Below are 20247 nucleotides of genomic sequence, written 5' to 3' on the forward strand. Positions count from 1 at the left end.
CCTGAAAAAAACTTAAATTCACAACTCTTATATTGTGTGGCTTTATTTAAGTCAGCAATAGACTTGGGACTTCCCTCATGATCCAGTGGTTAAGAATCTGCCTTCTAAAGCAGGGGACATGGGTATGATCCTTGCTCAGGGAACTAAGATCCCACAGTCATGGTGATGTAGGAGAGAAATGGGCTCCAGGTTAGACATTTACAATCAGCCTCCTGTCTGCTCTCTGAAATGGAAGTAACAACAGAAACAGGGTAAATTGACAGTGTTTGTCTCTTGACAAATGCCTCAAATGCCTTGAGGTAATAGTTATGGCAAGGACAAAGAGGGGTAAAATCTGTTTGAGTAAAGGATTAAGGGATCTCCATTCTCCTCTCTTTTGGGACAAGGGAGACACTACACATGCACAGAAAACTCCTTGTGGCTCAAAAGTCAGGGGCTAATTCCAGGCCATAATGAGCCCTGCTATCTCACTTCAAGATCCATCTTGGCTGTGGGATGTATGCACACCCCAGGGGAGGGTCTCAGGGTAGGTGAGGTGTGGAAAAAGAAACCAAATACTTGGCCTGAAGGAAGACAAAGACCTGAAAGAAGTGATCCATAAAAATGACTTAACCACCTCTTCACTGTGCTCCTCCTCACTAGCGGGGATGCCCATACCTTTTCTCTCAGGGTGTGCATCTCTGCCTTGCTTCTGTATTAACAAATTGTTTTTCTACGTGCTTTCCCACTTGTTGTGTGCTCTGTCTCTAATAATAAACCTTGTATCTGCATTTATAGTTTCTGCCTCCATGATAGATGCATTTTTCGCAGGGGGCAAAGATCTAGGGGAAAATAGCTTCTTGCTCTAGTGCTTGCTGGTCTGGCGGCTAGGATTCCTGATTCTCATCCAGGCTTCCCAGGTTCACTTCCTGGGCAGGGAATTAAGATCTCACTTCATGCCACCGCACACTGCTGCCTCAGCAAGATCAGTGGCCTCAACTAACACTGTGCATAGGCCCACATGCCACAACTAGACAAGCAGGAGCACAACAAAGACCCAGTGCAGCCAAAAAAAAATTTATTTAACTCACAGACAAAACAAACAGACTACAACACAGATAAGCATCAGAACTAACAGGACACAGGGTACCAAATGCCCTTCAAGTTTCTGCAAGAGTCATTCAGTATCATCTAACTGACAGCTCAAAAAGCTTTAATAATTAACTTATATATGAGACTTTATTTAGTGTTACCCATTGATCAGAAAAATCAACATCCATAAGGATGCTTTAAAGAAGGGATCAGCAAACCAAAGCCAGGGGGCCAAATCTGGCCCACAACCTATTTTTATAAATAAAGTTTTATTGGAACACAATCACACTCACCATTTATACATTGTCCTGGCTATTCTGGCACCACACCTGACAGATTAACTGTGACTAAAACCGAATGTCTTGTTGTTTTAACCAAGTTTCCTTTGGTGAGGTGGTGAAGCCAGATGCAGATCAAGAGAGAAATTGAAAAGAGTTTTACAATTTTGTTACTCATAGTTCCCTAGGCAGGACACAGCACACCATGTAAAGTCACTCAGGAGAAGCACCAGGGTCAACTGCAAGGCAGAGGGACAGAGGGATGTTGACTAAATAAAGTAGTCACAACCTGAAAGTAGAGAGGTATCTTATTTGGTGGGAATTAGGAGGACTTCAAGCCCAGGAGACAGTGTCTCAAGGGACCCGAGAGATTGCTCCGAGGAGGCGGGGAAAGGAGTCGGGATATATAGAAGTTTGTATCAAGAGGGGGCAGGCAGTCTCTTAATTAAAGAAAACCAGATCTCAAGGAATCGAGTGCTCTTCTATGTATGGGAAGATGCAAGTGTCTGAACTCACTGAATTCATTCCTTTTATATGCATCTCAGCTACCTAGGACCAAATCCTGCTTCTTGATTATTGTCATTGTTGCTGTTCAGTCCCTCATTCATATCTGACTTTTTGTGATCCCACGGACTGCAGCAGGCCAGGCTTCCCTGTCCTTCACTATCTCCCACAATTTGCTCAAACTCGTGTGCATTGAGTCAGTAATGCCATCCAACCATCTCATCCTTTGTCATCCTTTCTCCTCCTGCCCTCAATCTTTCCCAGCATCAGGGTCTTTCCCAGTGAGTCGGCTCTTCACATAAGGTGGCCAGAGTATAGGAGCTTCAGCGTCAGCATCAGTCCTTCCAATGAACATTCAGAGTTGATTTCCTTTTAGTGTTGACTGGTTTGATCTTCTTGTAGTTCAAGGGACTCTCAAGAGTCTTCTCCAACACCACAGTTAGAAAGCATCAATTCTTTGGTGCTTAGCCTTCTTTGGTCCAACTCTCACATCTAGACATGACTACAGGAAAAACCATAGCTTTGACTATACACACTTTTGTCATCAGCAAACTGGTGTCTCTGCTTTTTAATATGCTGTCTAGGTTGGTCATAGCTTTTCTTCCAAGGAGCAAGCATCTTTTAATTTCATAGCTGCAGTTACCATCTGCAGTGATTTTGGAGCCCAACAAAATAGTCTGTCACTATTTCCATTTTGCCCCATCTATTAGCCATGAAGTGATAGGATAGGATGCTATGATCTTAGGTTTATGAATTTGAGTTAAATCTAAGCCAGTTTTTTCACTCTCCTCTTTCACTTTCATCAAGAGGCTCTTTAGTTCCTCTTCACTTTCTGCCATTAGGGTGGTGTCATCTGTACAACTGATGTTATTGACATTCTCCCAGCAATCTTGATTCCAGCTTATGATTCATGCAGTAGGGCATTTCACATGATGTACTCTGCATAGAAGTTAAATAAGCAGGGTGACAGTATACAGCCTTGACATATTCCTTTCCCAATTTTGAACCAGTTCCATGTCTGCTTCTAACTGTTGCCTCTTGACTTGCATACAGGTTTCTCCGGAGACAGGTAAGATGGTCTGGTATTCCCATCTCTTTAAGAATTTTCCAGTTTGTTGTGATACACACGGTCAAAGTCATTAATGTGGTCAAGGAAGCAGAAGTAGATGTTTCTTGCTTTTTCTATGATCCAGGGGATGTTGGCAATTTGATCTCTGGTTCCTCTGCCTTTTCTAAATCCAGCTTGTACATCTGGAAGGTCTCTGTTCACATACTGTTGAAGCCTAGCTTGAAGAATTTTGAACATTACTTTGCTAGCATGTAACATGAACACAACTGTACGGTGGTTGGAACATTCTTTGGCATTGCCTTCTTTGGGATTGGAATGAAAACTGACCTCTTCCAGCCCTGTGGCTACTGCTGAGTTTTCCAAATTTGCTGACATATTGTGTGCAGCACTTTAACAGCATCATCTTTTAGGATTTGAAATAGCTCAGCTGGAATTCCATCACCTCCACTAGCTTTGGTCATAGTAATGCTTCCTAAGGCCCAGTTGACTTCCTACTCTTGATTGTTCATGTTCTTAAATCCTCATTTATCATAAGGGGTGGTGGATGTGGCAGATGACTGCCTCTTGCACGTTCATGCTCAACCCCCCGCCCCACTTAAAAGATTTGAATCCCTGCTAGCTGTGACATTCTTGTTTAGAGACACACCAAGAAATATTTCATTTCATGGGGAACTGTGATCAAGCATCTTTAATAGGGTTTCAACAGAAAGGAAAGGATAGGATGATACAGGATATGCAGGTTTAAGGTTTGCTAACCTGAATCATTTCAGGAGGCTCTGGGACATTGGGGTATCCTTGGTTGTCAAGTATCCAGCCCTAGGTGAATATGTAGTCACCCAGAGTATGAGAGCCTCTTCAAAGAGGTAAATGGGGGACATGGATTTAAATGGCTACTGAAGAAGAGGAGCTGACCAACCCTTAGCCAGAGCCTCAAAATCAGTCAAGACAACACTTTTTTAAACTCCACTATTTCCGCAAAGCCTAAAAGGTTTGCTATGTGCTCCTCTACAGAAAAGTTTCCTGACTCCTGGTCTAAGTAGGAAGTCTGGGCATCCAACTTAAGTAGAGGTTACCTTAAACGTGCTCTCTATAAGTGCTTATGGAAATCAGTGAGGGAATTTTAAATAGGTAGAAAGCTTAATCCATACTAGGAGTGAGGGAAAGACGCTCTTAGAAGTCATAGGGCAGTTCCTAGTGTCACAGGCCACAGCAAATCCAAAGACTCAGTTGTGGTTCACAGCAGGCCCAGGGTGAGTGGGCTACCCCCACGGCAATGGAGTCCAGTGGTCTAGAACTCAGGCTCTGAAGTCTGACAGACCCAAATTCAAGTTTTTTTTCTACTACTTAGCAGTAGTGTGCTCTTATCTACTGTTGCATAACATATTATGCCAAAACTTAGTGGCTTAAGATAATTATCATTCATTATATCAGTTTCTGAAGATCAGGAATCCAGAAGCCCCTTATATTGGTGGTTTAGGATCTAGAGCCCTCACGAGGTTGCAGGCAAGCCGCCAGCCAGGGATACAGCCATCTGAAAGCTCAAACGGGCTGGAGAATCCACTTTCAAGCTCAGTCCTGTGGTTGTTGGCAGGTCTCAATCCCTTGTTAGCTGTTTGGCAGTGTTCTTTACCCCACAGGCCTCCCTACAGGCTGCCTGACATCCCTACAACACCTTCCCTATAACAAGTGATTAGAATGAGAGAGAAAAAGAAAACAAAACAATGTCCATTGTCTTTTCTAACCTAATCTCAGAAGAAACATATCCTCATTTCTTCCATGTGCTAGTGGTCCCACAGACCAGCCAGCCCTGGTACAATGTGGGAGAGGACACACAAGAATGTAAAGACCAGGAGTTCAGGATCATTTGGAACCACCTGGAGGTTGGCTATTGCATGACCTAATTTATCCAAGTTTCACATCTATCATCTACAAAGTTGGAGTAATAATAGTACTTGGTTCAGAAGGTAATTATGAGGTTTAAGTGAGAGACTGCATGTAAAACCTCATCACAGTGCTTGGTCCTCAGTGAATGCATACGTGCTCAGTTATGTCCAAATCATTGCAACCCCATGGGCTGTAGCCCACCAGGCTTCTCTGTCCATGAGATTTCCCAGGCAAGAATACTGGAGTGGGTTGCCATTTCCTCCTCCACGGGATCTTCCCCACCCAGGAATCAAACAGTCTCTTGCATCTCCAGCATTGTAATGAAGCACTCTATAAATGCCAGCAATTGTTATCAACCTCATTATTTCACTGCTGTTATTCCTATTGCTGCTACTTCCATAACAGTAACTAAAGGGGAAAACAAAGCCAAAAAAACTCTTCAGCACCACAGGGAAGTTTCCAGCCCTTGGCTGCTTCCAGGTGAGCTCTTTTTACACTACACAGGCAATTGTAACTCTATCTGAAGAAATAAACCCCCAGCAAATCCAAATTATTTTCTTCTCCTCTCACCTTGATCTGAAATAACTGAAACAGAAACCCATAATTAATAACTGATCAAATCTATTATTATTAAAGCATTGGCCAAACATGATTCTCTCTATAGGGATGAGCCAAAAAATTGTCAGAGAATAAAAAATTCAATACCATGACATAAGGGCAATTACTCCACTTTAAATAAACTCATTGTAAGAAACTGGAGAAACGTCAAAAATATCCTTTTGAATACTTAAGACATTTATTCATTCATTCATTCAACAAACATTTATAATGTAATTGCTATGCACTAGGCACTGTTCCAGGAGCTGTATAAACAACCATGACTATAGTAAAAAAAAAAAAATATGCTTTTATGAAACTTGAAGACTAGTGGAAAAAAGCAAATACAGAAATAGGCAATAATAATAATAATGGGGTAGGTTAGCTGGAAATGAATTAGATGTAAGGAAGCAGGTGGATACACAAGTTTGGAGCTCAGAGGAGATCTCTAAATAGGGGATATAAACTTAGAGTTCCAACTGAAGAGAGAATATGTTAATCTTAAGAATAAATGATGTGATCACCAAAGGAGTAAGACCAGATAAAGAACAGGCCAAGGTTTGTCTTGGGAGACTCTAGCACTCAGAGATGGGGGAGAAAAAGGGAAAGCAGCAAAGGACTCTGAGAAGTAGCCGAGAAGGCAGAAGGAAAACCAAGTGAGTGGTGTTCCAGAAGCCAATGAAGAAAGAGGATCAGGAAAGTAATGAGCTGTGTCAGATGCTGTTGGCTGGTCAAGTAATATCAGAATGTGAACTGACCACTGTATCTAGCTAAACAGAGGTTCCTGGACATTGGTGACCTTGCCATGAGTGGTAGTGGTGGAGTGGTAAAGATGAACAGCTGACTGGAATGGCTTCATAAGAGAATGGGAGGAGAATTGGAGGAAAAAATTCAATACAATTTGCATGCCTTTCCCCTCTGTTTCTGTCAGTTTAATTTTCAGATCTAGCCACAAACCCTAAGAGGATCAACGAAAACTCTTTCCTTCCCTACTGCAACTACAGTAAAGACTGGTTAGGCAAAGATCACCAATGGGTACAAAACCTAGATGGAAATTTTGATGAGGGATAGGATACTTGCAGAGACTTAAAGTACCTCCTCATAATAGATGGGCTATTAGTTTTAAGGGGAAAATAGTTACTATCCACTGGAGAAATAGAACTTGATTAGATGATCAGACTGAATGAGTTGAATGAATGCCACCATGGTAGGACAGATGGATATGGAGGGCCTCAAGATGGATGTGCTAAGGACACACACCATATAAATGGTATTCCAGCCAAGAATACATTTCCTATATCTAGTAATGAAAAAAACATCAGAGAAACCCAAAATGAGGGACATTCTAATTTTAAAAACAAGGGATCATATGTACCATGGTCTGAATGTTTATGTCCCCACCACCAAATTCCTGTGTTAGGAATAAGGAGGTAGGGCCTTTGGGAGGTGACTAGGTCATGATGGCAGAGCTCTCATGAATGGGATCGGTGTCCTTATAAAAGAGAACCGATATCATCCAACCTTCTTGCTAGGTGAGGAACCAGCAAAGAAGTCTTCAGTCGGCAACTCAGAAGAGAGCCTTCACCTGAATCCAACCATGCTGGCACCCTGAGATTGGATTTGCAATCTCCAGAACTGTGAGAAATAAACTTCTGTTGTTTATAAGCATCCAGTCTATGGTATTTTGCCATAGCAGCCCAAATGGATGAAGACAATAATATCCTTTTAAAAAAATATTTTTATTCGTTTATTTGACTGCACTAGGTCTTAGTTGCAGCATGTGAGATTTTCCATCTTCAGTGTGAAATGTGAACACTTAGTTGTGGTATATGGGATCTAGTTCCCCAACCAGAGATTGAACCCAGACCCCCTGCATTGGTAACAGAGTCTTGGCCACTGAAGCATCAAGGCAGTCCCAATAATATTCTTTTTTAAATGTCAATCTCATAAAAAACAAAAGCTGTGAATTTCCCAGGTTAGAGGAGCTTTTGTGTGTGTGTGTGTGTGTGTGTGTGTGTTCAGTCACTTAGTCATGTCCAACTCTTTGTGACCCCATGGACTATTGCCCGCCCACCGAGGCTCCTCTGTCCCTGGGATTTTCCAGGCAAGAATACTGGAGTGGATTGCCATTTACTCCTCCAGGGCTTAAAGAAACATAACAACCAAATGCAAGATTGGATCTAACCTGAATCTTGTTTTGGAGGAAAACAAGGTTATTGGGTCAGTTGACAAAAGTGGAATACTGACACTATATTAAAGTACAATATTATGCAAATGTACTAAAGTTGATTATTGCACTATGGTACTGTAAAAGGACATTTTTATTCTTAGGAAATATACATAAAAGTATTTAGAGGTAAGAGGCCATGATGTATGCAACTTTACTCTCAAATGGCTCAGAAGAAAAAATTAGGTATATGGAGAATTGGTAATAAAGAAAGATGGGCAAAATGTTAATAGTATGTACATCTGGGTAAAGTGTATACAGGTGTTCTTTATACTAGTTCTTCGCAACATTTTGTAAATGTGAAATTATTTCCAAAAGAAACATTTTTCTTTAAAATCATAACAAAAAAAAAAAACCCTGACATTCCAACCAGAAAAATGAGCACAGGACATGAACACACCATGTACATAAAAATCAACATATGAAAGAATATTTAGCCTTGGTGGTGGTTGTGGAGGTTTAGTCGCTAAGTTGTGTCCAACTCTTGCGACCCCATGGACTGTAGCCCACCAGGCTCCTTTGTCCCCGGGATTTCCCAGGCAAGAATACTGGAGTGGGTTGCCATTTCCCGCTCCAGGGGATCTTTCTGACCCAGGGATTGAACGCGTGTCTCCTGCTTCTCCTGCACTGAAGGCGGATTCTTCATTGCTGAGCCACCAGGGAAGCCCCACCAGGCCTCAAACCCCAACACCCTGCAGTGGAAGTGAGGAGTCTTAACCACTGGACTGCCAGGGAAGTTCCCTGGGGGTTTTTTAATAGTAAAAATATTCACAGCAGGCAAGAGTGTGAATAACCCAGACTCTCACATATATTGCTGATAGGAGGGTAAAGTGATTTAATGAATCATATATATTCAACTATAAAATACTAAATAACCAAGAAAAGTGGTGGTGCCCATTGCATTGTCATGTGGTAAAAATACAAATTATATAATAGTATGTATGGATTTCTTCTATATTTTTAAGAAAAAATTGAAAACAGCAGAGAATATATACAACAAAATCTTATTTATGAGATAAGATTACAAGTATTCTTTTACTTTCTTTTTTTACCATATTTATTTTCTATAATAATATATAGCAAGCAGAGAAAGTCTTTTTTTAAAGAGCAAAAATAGGAATTACCTGGTCAACACAAGTATGCTTCCCTGTTTTAACAAGGATACCAGAAGACTAAGAAAGTACTTTAAGATTCAATATATGGTTATACTGAATGTAAACTAGCAAACAAAAAGAGATGGGGAGCCAATCGTAGTATACTGAAATATCCCCACTACTGTTCATCGTTTTTAAATTGCAAAAAGTATAAATGTGTTTTTTCTCTGAAACTGAGTTTTGTGTCATGGACAGTAGATAATGAAATGTGCTTCAGGGCCTATGCTGGAAGCCCAGAGCTTCTTTCGGAGGCTTTGAGGGGCTGGTCCCTCTTGAGATGAAGTTACAGACAGCTGGTGAGACTTGCCTCCACCTTCTAGCCGCTGGTGTAGCTGCCTCACATGGGGTTCTTGAAAGTGATCCCCTTGTAAGACCTTCTTGGGGTTGCTCTGCTGCCCTCAAGAATAAAAGCTTCTATGATCCAGAATTGCTAAGCACCAAATTTTGATGGCTTTTAAGTATTAATATATTGAGGCCTGTAGCACTAGAAATGCTTTCCTAGGTAAAATAAAAGTTAGGGACTTCCCCCGTGGTCCAGTGGTTAAGAATTCACCTGCCAATCCCTGGACCAAAAATTAAAATCCCACATGGCGTGAAGCACTAACTCTGCACATGGCAACAACTGAAGTCCAAGCACTCTAGAGCCCGTGCTCCACAACATGATAAACCACGGCAACAAGAAGCCCACGCAGAGAACTAGAGAACTGTGAGCCTCAACAAAGAGCCAGCACAGCCAAAACTTACAATAATTAGTCTATAAAGAAACAAAATTGAGAATTAATGTTATTTTTTTAAACATCATCCCAACCACTTAAAAACTAATAATAAAAAAAGTTGAACGTAAAAAAAAGTACAAATATGCATTAAATACATTTATTAAGGGCTTCTATGGTGGCTCAGAAGGTAAAGAATCTGCCTGCAATGCAGGAGACCCAGGTTCAATCTCTGGGTTGGGAAGATCCCCTAGAGAAGGAAAGAGCTACCCACTCCAGTATTCTTGCCTGGAGAATTCCATGGACAGAGGAGCCTGGTGGGCTACAGTCCTTGGGATTGCAAAGAGTTGGAAACGACTGAGTTAACTAACTTCCACATTTATTAAAGCTCATTTTCTTCACGATAAGATCAGGATACTCTTCTGGAACAAAATTTACAAATTCTGACCATCTCTTAAGCCAAACCAACTCTGCTAGCTGCAATTGAATCTGACTTTTACTCCCTAAAAGGGCAGAAGCTCCTGTGGGCGTGGGCTGGGGGCATGTGGTGCTGTGAGAAGGCCACTCAGCCCTGCCAACCAGACTAACCCCTGGAAGCTCCACAGCTTAGTGTGAAAATTAATTCTGAGAGGTTTAACTCCTCAAAACAGAATGTTGTGTTTTTTTTTTAAGCATGCAGTTTATTAAATTCTATATTAATTATGACTCTCAGAACCAGTGTATTTTATAGCAACACGGAGAAAAACACTAAATATACATAAGACATCTTTTTTAATCCATTAGATAATTAAACAGACTATGAGGACGTTTTGGCAACTACTATAAAACACTGCCCTCTGGTGTTGAGGTCATTCCATATATATTAACATGACACACAGAAAAAGAAAAGCCTTTCTTGAGAGTAAAAACCACTACCTTCGGGGACTTATGCTTCTGGCTTGCAAAAATCTGAACATAAAATCCCTCAGGATTTCACAGGAATATGTTGTGGACCCCTTTCCTACTGTGCCAGAACAATATTAAGTAATGTTATTGCCAACTGTCTTAGCCAATTCCTATCACAGGACCTCTTCAGGAACTGCAGTCAACAGTCTCTTTGAAAAATATATATATAAATAAATACGATTTTAAAGAGTTTTCTTGGAAAGGGGTTTCTGGTAAAATAAACCAAAGATTTTTTCACAGGAAAATTTCTATTAGTTTTGATAAGAAGAAAAAAATAGGAATGATACTACATATGCTATATATTATATATGTCTTTACAAATATGAGACAATTTTTATGAATAACAAATGGCAACATTAACTAAGAAGCTGGCAATAACTTGCTTATATAGTGATCATCTTATCCATACAAAAGGTACTTAAGGAAATAATTTGGGAAGGAAGCTCTGACGGTTACAAATATAGGAATTATAGGTGCAAAGTCATCAGAATGTGTTACCATTGAGCTAAAAACAAAATCTGAAAGAAGGAAATAACGTTTTCTCACATAAACAGAGTTTACACTGCACACTTCTCAGTCTGAAAAGAATATATATATATATATATATATATATATATAAATAAATTCAAATAGCTATGATTTTTGTCATATCTGAGACTTGGAATTTATAGGTATTGTAATACTTACAATTTACCTAAATTTTCTCATTTTTGAAGGAGCTTTTTCACAAATTGTTCCTGTATTCTACTCTTTTTTTTTTTTTTGTCCACACTGTACGGCTTGTGGGATCTTAGCTCCCACCAGGGATGGAACATGTGCCCCCTGCAATAGAAGCACAGAGTCCTAACCACTGGACGGCCAGGTAATTCCCTACTTATTTTTAATTTACAACTTTTTAATGTTTAACAAACAAAACACTTACTGAAATTAATAAAGAATACTATTTACCAATAATATTATTACCAAAAGAATATTTACCATCAATTTGTGAGAGAAATTAGAGTAATATTAATTATAGGCAACATTTATCTAATGTATAATTTGTACCAGGCACTAACAAGTACTTTGCCAGAATTATCCAATGTAATCATCCCAGAGTCAATAAGGTAGGTATATCCCTATTTTATAGAGGAGGAAAGTGACATTTACAGGGGTCACTCTAATAATTTTTCCAAGATCATACAGTTAAAAAGTGACATTAAGACACAGGGACTGACTCCAGAAGGCATGATCTTAATCCACTACTACACTGATCACCAGGGAAAGTATGAACTGGTTACCCTAGTGTAGATACAAAACAAAATGGGTAACTGTCTATACTTAGGTATAACCAAAGATTAATACCCAGAATTTGTAGAGTTCCTACAAATAAACATGAAACACAACCCATTAGAAAAATAAGGAAAAATTATGCTGTTATCAAATATATATTGCTTGTCTTTACCTGTCCCCTAAATTCCAAGTGTCTACATTGTCTTTTCTACTGACTTTCTCCACTTGAATATCTTTGGTACAGGGGCCAATGACTTATATAAGATGTCTATACTAATTTCTGAGGGCTTCTATAACACAGTACCACAAACTGTTTAGCTTAAACCAACATAAGTTTATTCTCTCATAGTTCTGAGGGTGAGAAGTCAAATTCAAGGTGTCAGCAGGGCCACATTCCACCCAAGTCTTGAGAAGAGTCCTTTGTCTCTTGCAGTTTCTAGTGCATGTGTGTGAGCTAAGTCACTTCAGTCGTGTCCAACTCTTTGAGACCCTATGGACTGTAGCCCACCAGGCTCCTCTGTCCAGGGGATTCTCCAGGCAAGAATACTGGAGCGGGTTGCTGTGCCCTCCTCCAGGGGGTTTTCCTGACCCTGGGATCAAACCCGCATTTCCTAAGTCTCCTGCATTGGCAGATGGGTTCTTTACCACTGGCGCCACCTTGGTGGTTGCTGGCAATCCCTGGGGGGTCCTTGGTGGGGACAGCACAACTCCACTTTCTGCTTCCATCCATACACGGATTTCTTCACTCTACTTGTCTGTCTGAATCCAAATTTCCCTCTTATTAGGACACTAGCCACTGATCAGGGCCCACATTAATCCAGTATGAGTTCATCTTAATTTAATTACATTTGCAAAGACACTATTTTCAAATAAGGTCACATTCACAGGTATCAGGGGGTTAGGACTTAGCCATACCTTTTGGGAAGACACAATTCAATCCAGACTCCCACCAGTGGGCTCTGTGGGAGGACACAATTCAATCCAGATTCCCACCAGTGGGCTCTGTGTGTGTTGTGTATGTTTACATATCTCAAACATATAAATTTAAATATGTTTGCATACATATAATACATAAGTGAATGTGTGTGTGCTAAGTCAGTTTCCAATTCTGTGCAAGCCTATGGACTGTAGGCCCCCAGGTGCCTCTGTCCATGGGGATTTTCTAGGCAAGAATACTGGAGCGGGTTGCCATGCCCTCCTTCAGGGGATCTTCCTGACCCAGGGATCTAACACATAACTCTTATGTCTCTTGCACTTGCAGGTGGGTCCTTTACCACTAATGCCACCGGAAGCTCAATACATAGGTATACATCTATAAATATACATACATATAAACCACAGTATACATAAAAGAGGGTAATTTCTATAAAGGACAAGCTCTAGAATACTTCAATATTATACACATTTTAATGTTATTTTTATCCATGCATAAAAGAAAACCTTTCTTAACAATAAAAATTTCCTCAAAGATTATTTAAAGTACCAAATTCTCTGGCCAAATGACTTCAAAATAGAAAAAAGCAACATGGGAATTCCACATATAGACACAACAGAGTAACTAGAATTAGAATTAACTTGCCCTCCCACTACAAATAACTAAAAAATTGGACAAAACATATAAACCAGTTGTTTTCAGACACTGAACAATAGGCAACACAAGACTATGACTCCGGAGAAAAATGCAACAGTGAGCCTTACCATTACCTCAATTTTCTATGCAGAGACATTTACCAGCACGCTGGCACAAGTAGGGAGATCCTTAACAGTTTATAGCAACCTTGATTAACTGAAGAGAAAGATATCAGTTTGGAAAGCATATGGTAGCTGGAATTTATGGGGCAGAGTACCAGAGACTTGTGAGTTGCTCAATCGTGTCCAAAGAGGAAGGAGTTACACAGAGAAAGAGCTCTGGATATCTGCAAAGTAGTCACCCTGAAGTTTTGACTGAATTGCAAGCCATGCAGACATAGAGCAAGACATCACAGGTAGGGCAAAGAAAAGGATCTTGGGGGGAAAAAAACAGCTACCAGAGAGATATAAACTGGAAAATTACTGGAAGTCATAGTGTTGAATGAGAGGAATTCACAGTAAAAAATTACATACTATACAAGAAAACCAGTCACCAAAAGGAAAAGTAAGTAGATCCTATAAAATAAATATGTTTAAAAATATTTAAGGAGATTCTTTAAAAGAGAAATCCATTTTTTTAAACAAAATGAGGTAAAATGTTAATGGAATTTATATATATAATAAACATAGTCATTAAAAATTTTGAGTTGATAATTAGATTAAACAGATTAGACAAAGCTGAAGAAAGAATAAACAAACTGGAAATCATACAAGAAAAGTCATCTAGAATATGGTAGATGGGGATAAAGATAAAGAGAGTGTGAAAAGTAATCAGTATACATAAAAATAAAATATCCAGCATTTATCTAACCATGGATTCATGTACAACTGGTTGGTCAAAGAATAAATCAAAAGAGAAACAAAAAAAATGCCTTGAGATAAATGAAGATAAAAATATGACATAACAAAACTTATGAGAAGCAGCAAAAGCAGTTGTGAGAGAGAAGTTCATAGTAATAAATGTCTACATCAATAAACAAAAAAAATCTCAGACAATCTTACTTTACACCTCAAGGAACTAGAAAAAGAAGAATAAATGAGGCCCAAAGTTAGTAGAAGGAATGCACTAACAAAAATCAGAGTGAAAATAAATTACAGACTAAAAAAAAAAAATAGAAAAGATCACTGAAACTAAGAGATCATTCTTTGAAAAGATAAAACTGACAAACTTTTAGCTAGACTCATCAAGAAAAAAAGACAGGACACAAATAAAATCAGGAAAAGAAAACATTACAACTGATACTTCGAAATGCAAAGGATCTTAAGAGATTACTGTGAACCAATACACATCAACAAATCTGACAACCTAGAAGAAATGGAAAATTTCTAGAAACATAAACAACCAAGACCGAATCACAAAGAAACAGAAAATCTGAACAGATCAATTAAAAAATAAAGATACTGAATCAGTAATTTAGAACCTCCCAACAACAACAAAAAAAGTCCAGACCAGATGACTTCACTGGTAAACTCTACCAAACATTCATAAAACTAATACCAATCCTTCTCAAGCTCTTAAAAAAACAGGAGGGGGGAACACTTCCAAACTCATTTTATGAGGCCAGCATTACTGACTTCAAAACTAGACGCCATCACAAGAAAAGACAATTACAGTCCAATATTCCCAATGAATAAAGATGTGAAAATCCTCAACAAAATATCAGCAAACCAAATTCAACAATACATTTTAGGATCGTACACCATGATCAAGTGGGATTTACTCCATGGATGAAAGAATTATTCAACACCCACAAATCAATCAAAGTGATACACCACATTAACAAAATGAAGGACAAAAATCATATGACCTTCTCAATAGAAGTAGAAAAAGCATTTGACAGAATTCAACATCCATTTACGGTAAAAGCTCTCAACAAGTGGGTATAAAAGAGAATGCTATAAGAGAGAACGTATTTCAACATAATAAAGGCCACATGTGACAAACCCAGAGCTAATATCATATTCAATAGTTAAAAGCTGAAAACTGTTCCTCTAAGGTCAGGAACAGGACAAAGGTGATCACTCTCACCACTTTTACTTAACACAGTATTGGAAATCCTAGCCAGAGCAATTAGGAAAAAAAAAAAAGAAAAGAAAGAAAAGCATCTAAATTGAAAAGGAATAAGTAAAATGGTTACTATTTGCAGATGACATGGTATTATATATAATAATAAGATCACAAATTAAGAATTCACAGAGATAGGAAAAGGTAATATTTTAAGATACAATAGCTGAAATTATGAAGTTAGGGATCCTCACTGCTGAGTAGGATACGTTAAAAAAAAAAAAAAATCAAAGAAACCCTAGTAAAATACAAAAAAATATGAAATGTAAGAATATAATCTTTAAAAGCTACCAAAAAGAAAAGTCAGATTGCCTAATACACACACACACACACACACACACACACACACATATGTTAATTTGGCTGCCAGCACATTTCTTATCAAAACTCTGGATATAAAAATCAAAGAACAGTAGTATACAGAAGTTAGGGAAATTAATTGTCAATCTAGAATTCTATACTAAGTAATCAGTGAAATAATTGTGACATTATCAATAGTAAGAGTTAAATAAAGACATTAAAAAATATATATATTGTGAGGACTTTCCTGGTGTCCAATGGTTAAGAGTTCACCTGCAAATGCAGGGGACAGGGGTTTGATCCCTGGTCCAGGGAGATCCCACATGCCATGGAGCAACTAGGTTCTGACATCAAAACTACTGATCCCAGGCTCTAGAGCCTGTACCCTGCAACTACTGAGCCCATGAGTCACAACTATTGAAACCCATGTGCTGCAAGTACTGAAGCCCACACACCCTAGAGCCTATGCTCTACAACAAGAGAAGCCACCACAATGAGAAGCCCACACAGCAAAACTAGACAGTACCTCCCACTCACTGCAACTAGAGAGAGCCCTTGAGCAGTAATGAAGATCCAGCACAGCCAAAAATAAATAAAATATTTTTTTTAATATTGAGAGAGTATATTACTGACAAACAGTTGCTAACGAATTACAAATGGTTATACTTTGAGAAGAAAAGTACACTCTTGCTTGCAGATGCAGGCAAGAAAAACAGCAAAGAAATTCATGAATGTATTTAAATAAGTATTGACTATTAAAAAAACATATTTCTAAAAAGTAATGTCCAACTTACAGTAAGAAGAAGTAATTAAAAGAAGGCGGAATTTTGGAATTCCCTGGTGATCCAGTGATTGGGACTCTACTTGTTCACTGTCAAAGTCCTGGGTTCAATCCCTGATTGGGGAAATAAGATCCCTCAAGCCATGCAGGCTGGCCAAAAAGAAGAAAAAGGTGGAATTTAAAACTACTCAGTGACAGTCTGAATGATAAGACAGATCAGCTTAAAAATTCCCTAAAGTCCTTCCATTATTCTGTAGGAAAGTGGAGATACTGCTCACTAAAGCATATTAAAAACATAAAAGTAACCTCAAAAAGAAGAGAAATAGAATGTAAAACTTCTAAACTATTGCCAGAGTAAGGAGAAAATTAAGAATAGGAAGAGAAGACAGGAAAGGAGTAGGAGTGGGAGAATTATAGTTTTACAGAAAAAGCATTACCTCATAGAAATATATTCACATGTATCAGTGTATTAATTTAGGTTTCCTCAGAAGCATAACCTGAAACAAAGATCCAAGTGCAAGTCATTTATTTGGGAAGTGATCCCCGGAAGCACTGGTTGGGGAATGGAAAAGTGAGACAAGGAAGGGAAGGCAACCACAAAAGGGTATGTTATGAAACACGTTCTCATTGTGGATAACTGCAGCTTAGTCTTGTTGGAGATTTTTGAGAGCTGCATAAAGTCCCTGCAGAATGAGTCCAGAGTGAAAAGGGGAGAAGAGGTTGGGGTGTATATTTATCAGTCAGTGGTTGAGAGATGCTGCTGGGTATAAGCTTTCAGACATTTTCACCCTAGACTGCTTGTGGCTGAGTAAACTCAACTTCTTTAGTCGCGAATCGTGTCCAACGCTTTACAACCCCATGGACTGTAGCCCACCAGGCTCCTCTGTCCAAGGCATTCTCTGGGCAAGAATACTGGAGTGGGTTACCATTCCCTTCTTCAGGGGAATTTCCCAACCCAGGGGTTGAACCTGGGTCTCCTGAGCCACCAGGGAAGCTCAGACTCCAGCAGTTAGGGAAAATTTCAGGCAAGGAGATACAGATGCTGCCATGGATAGCTATGTACACACTCAATATGCCAGCAAATCTGGAAAACTCAGCAGTGGCCATAGGACTGGAAAAGGTCAGTTTTCATTCCAATCTCAAAGAAATTTAGAAAGATGGTAACGATAACCCTATATGCAAAACAGAAAAAGAGACACAGAAGTACAGAACAGACTTTTGAACTCTGTGGGAGAAGGTGAGGGTGGGATGTTTCGAAAGAACAGCATATATATTATCTATGGTGAAACAGAGCACCAGCCCAGATGGGATGCATGAGACAAGGGCTCGGGCCTGGTGCACTGGGAAGACCCAGAGGAATCGGGTGGAGAGGGAGGTGGGAGAGGGGATCAGGATGGGGAATACGTGTAAATCTATGGCTGATTCATATCAATGTATGACAAAACCCACTGGAAAAATAAATAAATAAAGGAAAAAAAAAAAAAAAGAAAGAAAGGCAATGCCAAAGAATGTTCAAACTACTGCACAGTTGCAACTCGTTTCACACACTAGCAAAGCAATGCTGAAAATTCTCCAAGCTAGGCTTCAACCGTACATGAACTGAGAACTTACAGCTGTTCAAGCTGGATTTAGAAAAGGCAGATGAACCAGAAATCAAATTGCCAACATCTACCAGATCATAGAAAAAGCAAGAGAATTCCAGAAAAACATCTGCTTCATTGACCACATTAAAGCCTTTGACTACGTGGATCAAAACAAACTGTGGAAAATTCTTGAAGAGATGGGAATACCAGACCAACTGACCCGCCTCCTGGGAAATCTGTATGCAGGTCAAGAAGCAACAGTCAGAACCAGACATAGAACAATGGACTGGTTCCAAATTGGGAAAGGAGTACGTCAAGGCTGTATATTGTCACCTGGCTTATTTAACTTCTATGCAGAATACATCATGCTAAATGCCAGGCTGGATGAAGCACAAGCTGGAATCAAGATTGCCAGGAGAAATATCAATAATCTCAGATATGCAGATGACATCACCCTTATGGCAGAAAGCAAAGAGGAACTAAAAAGTCTCTTGATGAAAGTGAAAGAGAGAATGAAAAAGCTAGCTTAAAATTCAACATTCAGAAAACTAAGATTGTGGCATCTGGTCCCATCACTTCATGGCAAATAGATGGGGAGAAAAATGGAAACAGTGACAAACTTTATTTTCTTGGGTTTCAAAATCACTGCAGATGGTGACTGTAGCCATGAAATTAAAACATACTTGCTCCTTGGAAGAAAAGCTATGACCAACCTAGACAGCATATTAAAAAGCAGAGACATTACTTTGCCGATAAAGATCTGTCTAGTCAAAGCTATGATCTTTCCAGTAGTCATGTATGAATATGAGAGTTGGACCATAAAAAAAGCTGAGCACCAAACTGATGCTTTTGAACTGTGTTGTTGGTGAAGACTCTTGAGAGTCTCTTGGACTGCAAGGGAATCAAAGCAGTCAATCCTAAAGGAAATCAATCCTAGACATTCATTGGAAGGACTGATGCTGAAGCTGAAATTCCAATACTTTGGGGACCTGATCGAAGAACTGACTCATTGGAAAAGACCCTGATGCTGGGAAAGATCGAAGGCAGGAGGAGAACAGGACAGAGAATGAGATGGTTGGATGCCATCACTGAGTCTATGGACATGAGTCTGAGCAAGCTCTGGGAGCTGCTGATGGACAGGGAAGCCTGGCGTGCTGCAGTCCATGGGGTCACAAAGAGTCGGACATGACTGAGCGACTGAACTGAATTGATAGATAGCTATGATGAGACAGGGCATCCCAGAGCTTCCTATGTAAGCAGTGTTCATAATAAACTAAATCATTTAAATTGCCTACAAAAGCAGAGTCCTCAGATTGGATTTTTAAAAGAAGAAAATCACATATATATATGCTGTTTAAAAAGAGACCTATATATATACACATATTTCCTTGCTCTGAGAGAACCTAAAAGCAGTGATATTGCGGTAGTAATGAGCACTCCTAGCACCCAGAACTTGGTTTCTAATACCATCCTCCAGCAAAAGGTACCAAGGGTTACTTGGAGGAATGGCTGATTCTAGGACTGGGCAGGGAAAAAATCCCACATTAAAGAAAGTATGTCAAAAGAACACAGGAGACAACTGAAGAGAGTTGCCGATGTCCAAAGCTGGAACAATTTGAGGGAAAAAATGAAGTAGATTGTATTATAACCTAAAGTATAAAGTAAATATCCAGGAGTCCATGTGTGTGTGTGTGTGTGTGTGGTCGTGACTGACTCTTGGCAACCCCATGGACTATAGCCTGCCAGGCTCCTTTGTTCATGGAATTTTCCAGGCAAGACTACTGGAGGGTTGACATTTCCTACTCCAGGGGATTTTCTCGACCCAGGGGTCAAAGCTGCATTTCTTTCCTCTTCTGCATTGGCAAGTGGATTCTTTACCACTGCACCACCTGGGAAGTCCCCTGAATAAATAAAAGATTAAATAAATAGATGGGGGAGAAGAGACAAATCTCTAGGCATTAGAAGTTAAAATAACTTATGTAGATATTACACCCTCAAGGAGGTGGAGCATAACTCCCCTACTTAGGTGCGGACAATCCATTGGGACTTACTTCCAAAAAGTACAGTATGAGAAGGATGGAGGGGTGAGGTAATGAAGAATCCTGACAAACACTACCTCTGCAGGTGATCAAGGTCAGCATCATGTGATAAGTCATATTGGTAGTACATACCTTT

At 39.5% G+C, this 20247-nt stretch overlaps 1 long non-coding RNA gene across 1 annotated transcript in view; it reads right to left on the minus strand.

Annotated features, from left to right (window-relative positions):
* The window catches only part of LOC133050910 (uncharacterized), a 193054-nt gene that overhangs the window by 123018 nt on the left and 49789 nt on the right, over nucleotides 1–20247 (minus strand). The window lies entirely within an intron of this gene.

Source organism: Dama dama, chromosome 4 (assembly GCF_033118175.1).
Source record: "Dama dama isolate Ldn47 chromosome 4, ASM3311817v1, whole genome shotgun sequence".
Taxonomy (NCBI): domain Eukaryota; kingdom Metazoa; phylum Chordata; class Mammalia; order Artiodactyla; family Cervidae; genus Dama; species Dama dama.